The 13,591-nt window shown below is 51.4% G+C and overlaps 4 non-coding genes and 3 pseudogenes across 4 annotated transcripts; all 7 read left to right on the forward strand.

The window, feature by feature from the left end:
* The first annotated feature begins 37 nt into the window (after positions 1-37).
* LOC142262465 (U2 spliceosomal RNA) lies at positions 38-233 on the forward strand. Its single transcript, XR_012729846.1, has one exon. It is a non-coding gene; the product is annotated as a U2 spliceosomal RNA (small nuclear RNA).
* A 1,387-nt stretch (positions 234-1,620) lies between these two features.
* Positions 1,621-1,747, forward strand: LOC142262486 (U2 spliceosomal RNA; annotated as a pseudogene).
* A 684-nt stretch (positions 1,748-2,431) lies between these two features.
* Positions 2,432-2,627, forward strand: LOC142262468 (U2 spliceosomal RNA). Its single transcript, XR_012729848.1, has one exon. It is a non-coding gene; the product is annotated as a U2 spliceosomal RNA (small nuclear RNA).
* A 1,387-nt stretch (positions 2,628-4,014) lies between these two features.
* LOC142262395 (U2 spliceosomal RNA) lies at positions 4,015-4,205 on the forward strand. The gene has a single exon (XR_012729787.1). It is a non-coding gene; the product is annotated as a U2 spliceosomal RNA (small nuclear RNA).
* A 1,387-nt stretch (positions 4,206-5,592) lies between these two features.
* On the forward strand, positions 5,593-5,719 carry LOC142262487 (U2 spliceosomal RNA; annotated as a pseudogene).
* Positions 5,720-6,403: 684 nt separating this feature from the next.
* LOC142262469 (U2 spliceosomal RNA) lies at positions 6,404-6,599 on the forward strand. Its single transcript, XR_012729849.1, has one exon. It is a non-coding gene; the product is annotated as a U2 spliceosomal RNA (small nuclear RNA).
* A 1,387-nt stretch (positions 6,600-7,986) lies between these two features.
* On the forward strand, positions 7,987-8,091 carry LOC142262475 (U2 spliceosomal RNA; annotated as a pseudogene).
* The last annotated feature ends 5,500 nt before the right edge of the window (positions 8,092-13,591 follow it).

Here is a 13,591-nt window from a genome sequence, read left to right on the forward strand (position 1 = left end):
TCCTAGCCTTTGCACTGTTTTTGGTGTGACTTCGGTCATGCATTTTTTGCGGTGCTTTGGAAAGCTTCATTAAATCAAAATCTGTTCTTATCAGTTTAATATCTGATACGTCCCCTATCTGGGGACCATATATTAAATGGATTTTTAGAACAGGGAGATGGAAAAAGAGCTTGCTCTGTCCACTCCACGCATTGACCTGGTATTGCAGTACCTCCAGGAACGGTGCACCCCTTCTTAACCCAGTTTCCAAAAGCAGAACTCAATTCACCTGATTCATATTAGCCCGATTTAATGAATTGGAAGAAAGCATACGTCTTCATATGCACCTCAATTTGGCCCATTCACTTTTCACACTTCCTCCTTTTGTTTTTTATCTTTCACACTTTTGACTTTCTTTATTCATCCAAATAGCAAACTCATCACCACTCAACCTGACCAACTCGGCTATGTCCCCGTGCTGCAGTTCTCTGTCTTATCTAGATCATTTGCAATTGAATGGAATAGATCCCTTTTGGACAAAGTGGATTCACCTGCTGCTGCAGTGACCACAGGTGTGATAACATCTAGAATTGGCATCTGGTGCGATCTCTCCGCTTCCACTCCAAAGAAAGTTACCTGTTTATTCCTATCATGCATTGGTTTTTGGGGTTTTCTTTGAGTAATGATGATCTCTTTAGTAGTCTGTTGGCGCCCTCTCCTGGAGGAATAGTTTGCTTGCTCTTGGACATTCTAAAAGAGAGGTCATGATAGACATTGAGCTTCTGAGCTCAATTGGGGACAGTCATGGGTGATGAATGTTTGCAACCTACTGCGAAGCCTCATACCGCAATATAAGGAACGTCAAATACTAAGAAAGGGCGGCCTATGAAAGAATTACTACTTTCAATAAGTACACTTAAACGGCTAATTGGGAATAGAAAAACTGTAAAAAGCCCTCTGAGAAAGCCCCCCTCTAACCTTTGATAGTAAGCTTTTCTGTAGTCTGCCTGTTGATGTATTTTCCGTTTGAACTGTGCACAACATGAAGAGACGGAACACTGGCGGCTTGTCACAATGCCCCCCGATGACATCACAATAGCGCTGCTGCCTAGAAAACAAGCTGCGCAGAAGAAGTTGTTCTTTGGGTGGGAGGGTGGGCTAGTGGAAGGAGGGGGCAATCTCTTTTTTTCCCGGGTGGTAGGGGGATGACAGGAGAAGGGAAGCGGGTGGTGAGAAAGGTACAGAGGGCAGGGTTTGGGGGCTGGGAAGGAAAGGGAAAAGATTAGGGTTTGGGGATGATGAAAGGGCTTTCTACGGGTAAGGATGGCAAAGGGTGGCAGTGACGGAAAGTCAGGCAACCTGTCCTGTCCGTCTTTTTGTATCGTGAATTGGAAAGACTGCAAGGGGGAGGGGAGTTGCTTGCGCCCTAAAGGAGGAGTTATTCAGATTCATTGCAGTGGGCGGCGGCTGCAAAACGCACCATTCTTCTTGTTTTGGCTCTGCAAAGCAGCCTTTTCAAGGGTTGGCTTGGGTGACAAAATGTCTTGTGTAGGCGTGGGTTTGTCTCCCTCTCGCTCTCTCTCCCTAAGATGTGTCCGGCATAGGCCAGGGTGCCACTCGAGGCCCAAACCAATTCTGGTTATCGCTTCTCGGCCTTTTGGCTAAGATCAAGTGTAGTATCTGTGAGGCTCGGCAGATGCAATGCACACTGGAAGGTTGCGCTTGCTAGTACTCTTGATGTATAGTATATTCATCTAGAGGAAAACATGGCCCTACCAGGATCGAGGCTATTAGACTGAGTAAGTGTGGGGGCTATGGTGCAATGTGCCCCAGGACTGACGACCCTGGAGTGAGTCTGAGCTTGCTGGCTTGGGACCCCGGCGAGCCTTGGGCTCTGTAGCACACCGTACCTTGCCCTTTCATACTTTCTGAGCATATTGCTCTATCCCGGCCTTCTGGCTAGGAAGGGAAATTTTTATAATCATGGTCGGAGGTCCGTTCAGCTTTGGGCTGAGAAACCAACACCCGGTTGGAGGTCCGGGTCAGCTTCGGCTGAGAAACCAACACCCGGTTGGAGGTCTGGGTCAGCTTCGGCTGAGAAACCAACACCCGGTTGGAGGTCCGGGTCAGCTTCGGCTGAGAAACCAACACCCGGTTGGAGGTCCGGTTAGCCTTGGGCTGAGAAACCAACACCGGTTGACGGTCCGGGCAGTTTCGGCTGCGAAACCAACAACTAGTAGCTCTCTACTCCACTTGGGTAAGATGCCTGGGTGGACGCTGGGAGCAACGACAAGGCTCAACCAGGCTTCGGCTTGGGGGAGCACCGAAGATCCCTGACCCTTGCTGTGGCCTTCTGGCTCGGAGGGACGGGGTTGATTTTTGGGGACCCTCTCCTCACGGAGGGGTCCACACGAATCCTAGCCTTTGCACTGTTTTTGGTGTGACTTCGGTCATGCATTTTTTGCGGTGCTTTGGAAAGCTTCATTAAATCAAAATCTGTTCTTATCAGTTTAATATCTGATACGTCCCCTATCTGGGGACCATATATTAAATGGATTTTTAGAACAGGGAGATGGAAAAAGAGCTTGCTCTGTCCACTCCACGCATTGACCTGGTATTGCAGTACCTCCAGGAACGGTGCACCCCTTCTTAACCCAGTTTCCAAAAGCAGAACTCAATTCACCTGATTCATATTAGCCCGATTTAATGAATTGGAAGAAAGCATACGTCTTCATATGCACCTCAATTTGGCCCATTCACTTTTCACACTTCCTCCTTTTGTTTTTTATCTTTCACACTTTTGACTTTCTTTATTCATCCAAATAGCAAACTCATCACCACTCAACCTGACCAACTCGGCTATGTCCCCGTGCTGCAGTTCTCTGTCTTATCTAGATCATTTGCAATTGAATGGAATAGATCCCTTTTGGACAAAGTGGATTCACCTGCTGCTGCAGTGACCACAGGTGTGATAACATCTAGAATTGGCATCTGGTGCGATCTCTCCGCTTCCACTCCAAAGAAAGTTACCTGTTTATTCCTATCATGCATTGGTTTTTGGGGTTTTCTTTGAGTAATGATGATCTCTTTAGTAGTCTGTTGGCGCCCTCTCCTGGAGGAATAGTTTGCTTGCTCTTGGACATTCTAAAAGAGAGGTCATGATAGACATTGAGCTTCTGAGCTCAATTGGGGACAGTCATGGGTGATGAATGTTTGCAACCTACTGCGAAGCCTCATACCGCAATATAAGGAACGTCAAATACTAAGAAAGGGCGGCCTATGAAAGAATTACTACTTTCAATAAGTACACTTAAACGGCTAATTGGGAATAGAAAAACTGTAAAAAGCCCTCTGAGAAAGCCCCCCTCTAACCTTTGATAGTAAGCTTTTCTGTAGTCTGCCTGTTGATGTATTTTCCGTTTGAACTGTGCACAACATGAAGAGACGGAACACTGGCGGCTTGTCACAATGCCCCCCGATGACATCACAATAGCGCTGCTGCCTAGAAAACAAGCTGCGCAGAAGAAGTTGTTCTTTGGGTGGGAGGGTGGGCTAGTGGAAGGAGGGGGCAATCTCTTTTTTTCCCGGGTGGTAGGGGGATGACAGGAGAAGGGAAGCGGGTGGTGAGAAAGGTACAGAGGGCAGGGTTTGGGGGCTGGGAAGGAAAGGGAAAAGATTAGGGTTTGGGGATGATGAAAGGGCTTTCTACGGGTAAGGATGGCAAAGGGTGGCAGTGACGGAAAGTCAGGCAACCTGTCCTGTCCGTCTTTTTGTATCGTGAATTGGAAAGACTGCAAGGGGGAGGGGAGTTGCTTGCGCCCTAAAGGAGGAGTTATTCAGATTCATTGCAGTGGGCGGCGGCTGCAAAACGCACCATTCTTCTTGTTTTGGCTCTGCAAAGCAGCCTTTTCAAGGGTTGGCTTGGGTGACAAAATGTCTTGTGTAGGCGTGGGTTTGTCTCCCTCTCGCTCTCTCTCCCTAAGATGTGTCCGGCATAGGCCAGGGTGCCACTCGAGGCCCAAACCAATTCTGGTTATCGCTTCTCGGCCTTTTGGCTAAGATCAAGTGTAGTATCTGTTCTTATCAGTTTAATATCTGATACGTCCCCTATCTGGGGACCATATATTAAATGGATTTTTAGAACAGGGAGATGGAAAAAGAGCTTGCTCTGTCCACTCCACGCATTGACCTGGTATTGCAGTACCTCCAGGAACGGTGCACCCCTTCTTAACCCAGTTTCCAAAAGCAGAACTCAATTCACCTGATTCATATTAGCCCGATTTAATGAATTGGAAGAAAGCATACGTCTTCATATGCACCTCAATTTGGCCCATTCACTTTTCACACTTCCTCCTTTTGTTTTTTATCTTTCACACTTTTGACTTTCTTTATTCATCCAAATAGCAAACTCATCACCACTCAACCTGACCAACTCGGCTATGTCCCCGTGCTGCAGTTCTCTGTCTTATCTAGATCATTTGCAATTGAATGGAATAGATCCCTTTTGGACAAAGTGGATTCACCTGCTGCTGCAGTGACCACAGGTGTGATAACATCTAGAATTGGCATCTGGTGCGATCTCTCCGCTTCCACTCCAAAGAAAGTTACCTGTTTATTCCTATCATGCATTGGTTTTTGGGGTTTTCTTTGAGTAATGATGATCTCTTTAGTAGTCTGTTGGCGCCCTCTCCTGGAGGAATAGTTTGCTTGCTCTTGGACATTCTAAAAGAGAGGTCATGATAGACATTGAGCTTCTGAGCTCAATTGGGGACAGTCATGGGTGATGAATGTTTGCAACCTACTGCGAAGCCTCATACCGCAATATAAGGAACGTCAAATACTAAGAAAGGGCGGCCTATGAAAGAATTACTACTTTCAATAAGTACACTTAAACGGCTAATTGGGAATAGAAAAACTGTAAAAAGCCCTCTGAGAAAGCCCCCCTCTAACCTTTGATAGTAAGCTTTTCTGTAGTCTGCCTGTTGATGTATTTTCCGTTTGAACTGTGCACAACATGAAGAGACGGAACACTGGCGGCTTGTCACAATGCCCCCCGATGACATCACAATAGCGCTGCTGCCTAGAAAACAAGCTGCGCAGAAGAAGTTGTTCTTTGGGTGGGAGGGTGGGCTAGTGGAAGGAGGGGGCAATCTCTTTTTTTCCCGGGTGGTAGGGGGATGACAGGAGAAGGGAAGCGGGTGGTGAGAAAGGTACAGAGGGCAGGGTTTGGGGGCTGGGAAGGAAAGGGAAAAGATTAGGGTTTGGGGATGATGAAAGGGCTTTCTACGGGTAAGGATGGCAAAGGGTGGCAGTGACGGAAAGTCAGGCAACCTGTCCTGTCCGTCTTTTTGTATCGTGAATTGGAAAGACTGCAAGGGGGAGGGGAGTTGCTTGCGCCCTAAAGGAGGAGTTATTCAGATTCATTGCAGTGGGCGGCGGCTGCAAAACGCACCATTCTTCTTGTTTTGGCTCTGCAAAGCAGCCTTTTCAAGGGTTGGCTTGGGTGACAAAATGTCTTGTGTAGGCGTGGGTTTGTCTCCCTCTCGCTCTCTCTCCCTAAGATGTGTCCGGCATAGGCCAGGGTGCCACTCGAGGCCCAAACCAATTCTGGTTATCGCTTCTCGGCCTTTTGGCTAAGATCAAGTGTAGTATCTGTGAGGCTCGGCAGATGCAATGCACACTGGAAGGTTGCGCTTGCTAGTACTCTTGATGTATAGTATATTCATCTAGAGGAAAACATGGCCCTACCAGGATCGAGGCTATTAGACTGAGTAAGTGTGGGGGCTATGGTGCAATGTGCCCCAGGACTGACGACCCTGGAGTGAGTCTGAGCTTGCTGGCTTGGGACCCCGGCGAGCCTTGGGCTCTGTAGCACACCGTACCTTGCCCTTTCATACTTTCTGAGCATATTGCTCTATCCCGGCCTTCTGGCTAGGAAGGGAAATTTTTATAATCATGGTCGGAGGTCCGTTCAGCTTTGGGCTGAGAAACCAACACCCGGTTGGAGGTCCGGGTCAGCTTCGGCTGAGAAACCAACACCCGGTTGGAGGTCTGGGTCAGCTTCGGCTGAGAAACCAACACCCGGTTGGAGGTCCGGGTCAGCTTCGGCTGAGAAACCAACACCCGGTTGGAGGTCCGGTTAGCCTTGGGCTGAGAAACCAACACCGGTTGACGGTCCGGGCAGTTTCGGCTGCGAAACCAACAACTAGTAGCTCTCTACTCCACTTGGGTAAGATGCCTGGGTGGACGCTGGGAGCAACGACAAGGCTCAACCAGGCTTCGGCTTGGGGGAGCACCGAAGATCCCTGACCCTTGCTGTGGCCTTCTGGCTCGGAGGGACGGGGTTGATTTTTGGGGACCCTCTCCTCACGGAGGGGTCCACACGAATCCTAGCCTTTGCACTGTTTTTGGTGTGACTTCGGTCATGCATTTTTTGCGGTGCTTTGGAAAGCTTCATTAAATCAAAATCTGTTCTTATCAGTTTAATATCTGATACGTCCCCTATCTGGGGACCATATATTAAATGGATTTTTAGAACAGGGAGATGGAAAAAGAGCTTGCTCTGTCCACTCCACGCATTGACCTGGTATTGCAGTACCTCCAGGAACGGTGCACCCCTTCTTAACCCAGTTTCCAAAAGCAGAACTCAATTCACCTGATTCATATTAGCCCGATTTAATGAATTGGAAGAAAGCATACGTCTTCATATGCACCTCAATTTGGCCCATTCACTTTTCACACTTCCTCCTTTTGTTTTTTATCTTTCACACTTTTGACTTTCTTTATTCATCCAAATAGCAAACTCATCACCACTCAACCTGACCAACTCGGCTATGTCCCCGTGCTGCAGTTCTCTGTCTTATCTAGATCATTTGCAATTGAATGGAATAGATCCCTTTTGGACAAAGTGGATTCACCTGCTGCTGCAGTGACCACAGGTGTGATAACATCTAGAATTGGCATCTGGTGCGATCTCTCCGCTTCCACTCCAAAGAAAGTTACCTGTTTATTCCTATCATGCATTGGTTTTTGGGGTTTTCTTTGAGTAATGATGATCTCTTTAGTAGTCTGTTGGCGCCCTCTCCTGGAGGAATAGTTTGCTTGCTCTTGGACATTCTAAAAGAGAGGTCATGATAGACATTGAGCTTCTGAGCTCAATTGGGGACAGTCATGGGTGATGAATGTTTGCAACCTACTGCGAAGCCTCATACCGCAATATAAGGAACGTCAAATACTAAGAAAGGGCGGCCTATGAAAGAATTACTACTTTCAATAAGTACACTTAAACGGCTAATTGGGAATAGAAAAACTGTAAAAAGCCCTCTGAGAAAGCCCCCCTCTAACCTTTGATAGTAAGCTTTTCTGTAGTCTGCCTGTTGATGTATTTTCCGTTTGAACTGTGCACAACATGAAGAGACGGAACACTGGCGGCTTGTCACAATGCCCCCCGATGACATCACAATAGCGCTGCTGCCTAGAAAACAAGCTGCGCAGAAGAAGTTGTTCTTTGGGTGGGAGGGTGGGCTAGTGGAAGGAGGGGGCAATCTCTTTTTTTCCCGGGTGGTAGGGGGATGACAGGAGAAGGGAAGCGGGTGGTGAGAAAGGTACAGAGGGCAGGGTTTGGGGGCTGGGAAGGAAAGGGAAAAGATTAGGGTTTGGGGATGATGAAAGGGCTTTCTACGGGTAAGGATGGCAAAGGGTGGCAGTGACGGAAAGTCAGGCAACCTGTCCTGTCCGTCTTTTTGTATCGTGAATTGGAAAGACTGCAAGGGGGAGGGGAGTTGCTTGCGCCCTAAAGGAGGAGTTATTCAGATTCATTGCAGTGGGCGGCGGCTGCAAAACGCACCATTCTTCTTGTTTTGGCTCTGCAAAGCAGCCTTTTCAAGGGTTGGCTTGGGTGACAAAATGTCTTGTGTAGGCGTGGGTTTGTCTCCCTCTCGCTCTCTCTCCCTAAGATGTGTCCGGCATAGGCCAGGGTGCCACTCGAGGCCCAAACCAATTCTGGTTATCGCTTCTCGGCCTTTTGGCTAAGATCAAGTGTAGTATCTGTTCTTATCAGAACAAACTGAGCTAGCTACACTTGACGAGATACGATCAGGGAGACGAGCTCCAAAGCCCAGCCGAGACCGGAAGAGGGAGATCGGACGGAAGAAGAGCTTGGCAGAAAGAAGCAAGAAGACGAAGGCTCGGAGAAGACTTGGGGAGACCAGAGGAACTTCGAGGAGGAACACAGCGGGAGAAGACACCCGGAGAAGAATCCAAGATCCAGCTCCGGGAACTCAAGCAGGAACCAGCCATGGCAAGCAAGCCAGAGAAGGCAGCCAGGAAGGCTCAGGACCCAGGGACCTCCAGGAAGGCTCATCCAGAGGCTTCTTCGGCCCAAGAGGCCCCCACCTCCGACGCCAGCCAGCCGGAGGGAGCCCGGACGCCGCCTGAAAAGGCTCCAACCCTGGAGCCTTGGATGCGGCAGACGGTCGCCCTGAAGCTAAAGGCGGTGGATGGTAGGTTGCCGGACATGTCCAGCGACGTGTTCTGCAAGAAGATGATTCTGGATCAGGGCTTCTCCAGGGCGGAAACCCTGAGTGTCCAGACCTTCATGACTGGCATTTTTCTGGTAACCTTTGCCACGGTGAATGCCTGCAGGAGATACTGGGAGGCGATGAACGCAGCGATGCCGGACTCCCCTTTTCATTCCTTTTTAGGATCCTGTCCTATACAGAGGGATGAGAAGAGGATCACGGTCTCCATGCGGAACCCGCACACCCCAGGAAGAGACATCTCCACGTTCCTGGGACGTCTCTGCACAGTGGTGAGGGAGCCATCCCACATCCTTAACGGCAACGGATTCTGGACGGGTAAGTGGTCAGTAACCGTTCGACTCTACAGGGAACCAGCATCCGAGGATGGTCTCCAGCACCTGCCCCCGACATTCTCTCTGGGAAACTCCTTTGGTCTCATCTACTACCCGGACATGCCACACAACTGCAGGAAATGTGGCGGGAAAGGGCATTCGATGAAGACCTGCAAGGAGGACGCCTGCAGGGTTTGCCGGGTGACAGGACACAGCTCCAAGGACTGCCCAAAGAAGAAGACTTGCAACCTATGTGGACAGGCGGACCACCTTTACAAGGACTGCCCACAGCGGGAGAAATCCTGGGCAAGGGTTGCCGCGGCGACCCAGTATCGGGTAGTCACAGCCTCGTCGACCAAGGCAGCTACGACCAAGGCCACAGAGGCCAAGGACAAGGCGGCCAAGAACCCGGCGACCGTGGCTCCAGCCGATGCCCCAGCAGCCACGGAGTCCAGGGAAAAGAAGGGTAAGAAAACTGTTGCCCCCTCCCTGGTCCCCCCCCCTGTCACCCCTGTCCAAACCCCCCCCCCCCCCGGCCAACCCTACTGAGGATTCCACTACCTCCACCTCATTTCCCTACTCCTCAGTTGGTCTCCTCACCCCCCCCCCAAAGCCCACTCTCCCTCCCCAGACCATGAGAGCAGAGGGCCTCAGCACTCTTGCACTTTTCACCGAGGAGGATTTTCCAGCTCTTGTCTCCTCAGGTACAGGCCAAAGGAAAAGGAAGGTGGAAGATAGTCCTGTCGCAGAACCTTCCAAGCTGTTCATTGTGGACCTTAACCCACCCCAGGAAGAGGAGGATGGCCTCCTCCCAGAACCGGACGTGTTGGAGCAGATGGTGGAGTCCCTTGTGGCCGAAGAAGAAATGGAGGAGTCGGAAGCCACTGAGGCACCATCCCTGCTTGATCAGCTAGCAGAAGAGGGTCTGCTGGAGATACCCTTACCAGCAGGTGCCAAAGAGGAAGAACCGCCCGACCGGAGTGGTAACTAAGGCACACCGCCTGCTCTAACTTTCTCTTTCCTCCAATGACTGCTAACATTAACATCTTTTCCATTAATGTTAGGAGCATCAGAGACAAGTTCCGACGTCAGACAATTTTTGCGTTCCTTAACACTCAGTCTAGTGATGTATTTTTCCTGCAGGAATGCTCCCTTCCCTCCTCTAGGTCCTTCAACCATCTGGCCAGGGAGTGGACCCATGGCCCATCCTACTGGTCTGGCGGGGGCGACTGTAGGTCCGCGGGGGTCGCCGTGCTGATCAGGGGAAGCGCCTTCACATTGGACTCTGTTCAGGAAATCGTCTGCGGCAGGTTACTGCTCGTGGATGGCACCTGGGCGGGAGAACCTGTCAGGTTCATCAATGTGTATGCTTCTCCTGTGAAGAGCGATCGACTGGAGCTCCTCCAAGCCCTGCGCCCTCAGCTCGCTACCGCCAGGACGGTAGTGATGGCCGGGGATTTCAACTGCCCGATTGAGGAGGATGGACGCAGTTCTGGAACGGCTGCCAAGTTGGACGTCACATCCAAACTGCTCATTGAGATGGTGACCGAAGCCTCTCTTGTGGACGTTGTTGGCTCCATCGGACACGGATCCGTGAACTATTCATGGTGCCGATCCGATGGCTCGCTGCGTTCCAGGATTGACTTTGTGTTTACCTCTCGGGCGGTTGGGCGGAGTGGGCACTCGATGGTCCCCTGCTTCTTCTCTGACCACAGAGCCATTCACTTTCAAGGTGTGCTGGGCCATGGCTTCCCCATTGGCCCGGGCTCCTGGAAGCTGAACTGCTCTCTGCTGGAAAAGGGTGAGATTCTGGAGGAGCTTAGAGCTGCCTACTCCACGTGGCGGGCCTACAAGGCGGGCTTCCAGTCTGTTTCTGACTGGTGGGAATACGTTAAACTCGAGTTCCGTTTCTTCTTTCAGGCAAAGAGTCAACAACAGGCGTGTCTGAAGAGGAGGGACTTCAGGAGACTCCAGCGTGAGCTGCGTTCCCTGCAGGACCTTCTTCGATGCGGCTGGGACGTGAGAGAGGAGCTGGAGGAGACTAAGAGGAGCCTGAAAAGGCACTTCGAGGAGGAGTCCGAGCGAATTGTCTTCCGTTCCAAAGTGGAGAACCTGGAGAAGGGTGAGAAATGTAACTCGTTCTTTTTCAGGAAACTCCACGCCGGTCACACGCCCATGAATGAACTACGAGACGAGAGTGGAAACATGCGACGCGGGAAAGAGAACGTGATGAAGGTCGTCAGCGACTTCTACAGCGAACTCTACGCCCGCAAGACTACTGACCCCGAGGCCGCCGATAAGTTCCTGTCAGGTATCACTAACCATCTTGACCCTGCAGACGCGGCGGCCATGGATGTTCCTCTGACGGTGGACGAGCTGCTCTCGGCCGCCAAATCCTTTAGTTCTGGCAGGACACCGGGCAGTGACGGCCTCCCAGCAGAGCTCTATGTAGCGCTGGGAGACCTAATCTGTCCGGACCTGTTAGGGCTGTATGAGGAGATGGTGGTGGAGGGCAGAATGCCTCCATCTCTGAGGGAAGGAATGGTCACGATCCTGTACAAGCGTAAAGGAGAGAGGTGCGACCTGAAGAATTGGCGTCCCATCACCCTTCTGAACGTCGACTACAAGATCCTGGCCAAGACGATGGCAACGAGATTGAAGACTGTTATCGGACGGATCATCCACCCGGACCAGACCTGCGGCATCCCCGGACGTCGCATCGCAGACAGCCTGGCTCTCATGCGGGACACGGTCGAGTACATCAAAGCCCGCCGGGTGCACGCAGCCCTGATCTCGTTGGATCAGGAAAAGGCCTTCGACCGTGTTTCCCATGAGTTCCTGGGCAAAGCTCTGCACAGGTTAGGTTTGGGTAACATGTTTTGCTTGTATGTCCAACTAATGTATTTTGATATTCACAGCTCGGTGTTGGTGAACGGCTGGAAGACTGACCCCTTCCCGGTCCTCTCAGGGGTCAGACAAGGCTGTCCTCTGTCACCTCTTCTTTTTGTTTGTGTTATAGAACTCTTTGCAGAGGCTATCCGGCGGAATGGAGAGATCAGAGGGATCACCGCACCAGGACCAGAACGCTTCGAGGTCAAGTGCTCGCTCTACATGGACGACGTGACCGTCTTCTGCGCGGACCGGCGCTCAGTCGACACCCTCGTCCAGACCTGTGAGACCTTCGGACGGGCTTCGGGAGCCAAAGTCAACTGCGGGAAGTCGGAAGCCATGCTCTTCGGGGACTGGCAGCCGGCCTCTTCCGCCCCCTTCCCTTTCAGCATCCAGCCGGATTTCATCAAGGTTCTTGGAGTCTGGTTCGGGAAGGAAGGAGCAGCCCTCAAGTCCTGGGAGGAACGCTTGACCAAGATCACCCAACGGATCGGTCTGTGGAGCCTCAGACGCCTCACCTGTGAGGGCAAAGCACTGGTCCTGCGTAACGAGGTACTGCCCGTGCTGCAGTACACGGCCCAGGCCTGGCCCCCCCCTTGCCACCGTGTGCAGGGCCATTACCAGGACGGTGTTTCGTTTTGTCTGGGGATCCAAGATGGACAGAGTAAAGCGGAGCATCATGTACAAGGATCCTCGCAAGGGTGGGAAGGGCGTACCCGATATCCCCACCCTCCTGCGATCCTCCTTCGTATGTGACTGCGTTCGCCGAACTCTGCGAGTCAAGAGAGGTTCCGCGGGTGGGTCCATGTCTCGCTTCTTCCTGCTCCCCCTTTGGAGACGGTTAGGCTGGGACAAGTGGGACAGCTCCTTCCCCTACAACTGGACGGCGCCATGGTTCTACGGAGACGTGGTTCGGTTTGTGAGGGAACACCAACTGGAGGGACTCAAGCCCGATTTGTGGAAGCCAAAGACTATCCACAAACTCATCAGAGCCAAGGACGAAATGGAGAACATTCCAGGACTTCATCACGACACACTGGAGACTGTTTGGACAAACGTGTCATCGGCTGGATTGACCAACGGGCACAAGGACTTGTCATGGATGGCGATACAGGGCGGACTGCCCGTCCGGTCATTCATGCACGCCCGGAACCTGTGCAAAACCCGGTACTGCCCAAGGTGCCCCTTCGTGGAGGAAACATCGCTGCACGCCTTTTGGGACTGCCGTTTCGCACAGCGCCTGTTGGTTGCCCTGGAGGATGACCTGAGGAACTCCGTCCCCAGAGGGAGCCTATCGTACCATTCCGTACTTTATGGACTCTTCCCTGGGACTCACACCGTTGGAGCCATCCAGGAGGCTTGGCGCCTTATGAACTGCTTTAAGGACGCTATTTGGGTCGCCAGGAACCGGCTCATCTTGAAGAGGGAGAGGATGTCTATCCAGGATTGCCGCAGGCTGATCCACAGCCTGCTCAGAGACTATTCCATCATGGACAGTCCGGACGACAGCGCCGAGGAGGAGGTTTAGACCTCTTCCATGCCCCCTCCCTCCTTTTCCCGTTATGTGCGTCCTTCAATAAAGCTTCGGGCCTGTGATTTCCCCACCCTATCCCCCTTTTCCCCTACCCCCACCCCCCAATCGCCGGTTCGTCGTTATTTATTGTCTAACTTTTTCTTTCAGCTTGAGTGTTATGGATAAGCATAGGAGTGTGATGTATAGTTTAGTGTGTCGTACTCTATGGCTATGTAAGAAGGATTGTATAGTTCTGTGTGTACGGGGCTGCGGCACTGTACACGGTTTGTTACCTTTTTGTGAGTAGTGCATGATAATAAAGATGCTGTTAAATCAAAAAATCTGTTCTTATCAGAACA

This window comes from Anomaloglossus baeobatrachus, unplaced genomic scaffold (assembly GCF_048569485.1).
Source record: "Anomaloglossus baeobatrachus isolate aAnoBae1 unplaced genomic scaffold, aAnoBae1.hap1 Scaffold_2452, whole genome shotgun sequence".
Classification (NCBI taxonomy): Eukaryota; Metazoa; Chordata; class Amphibia; order Anura; family Aromobatidae; genus Anomaloglossus; species Anomaloglossus baeobatrachus.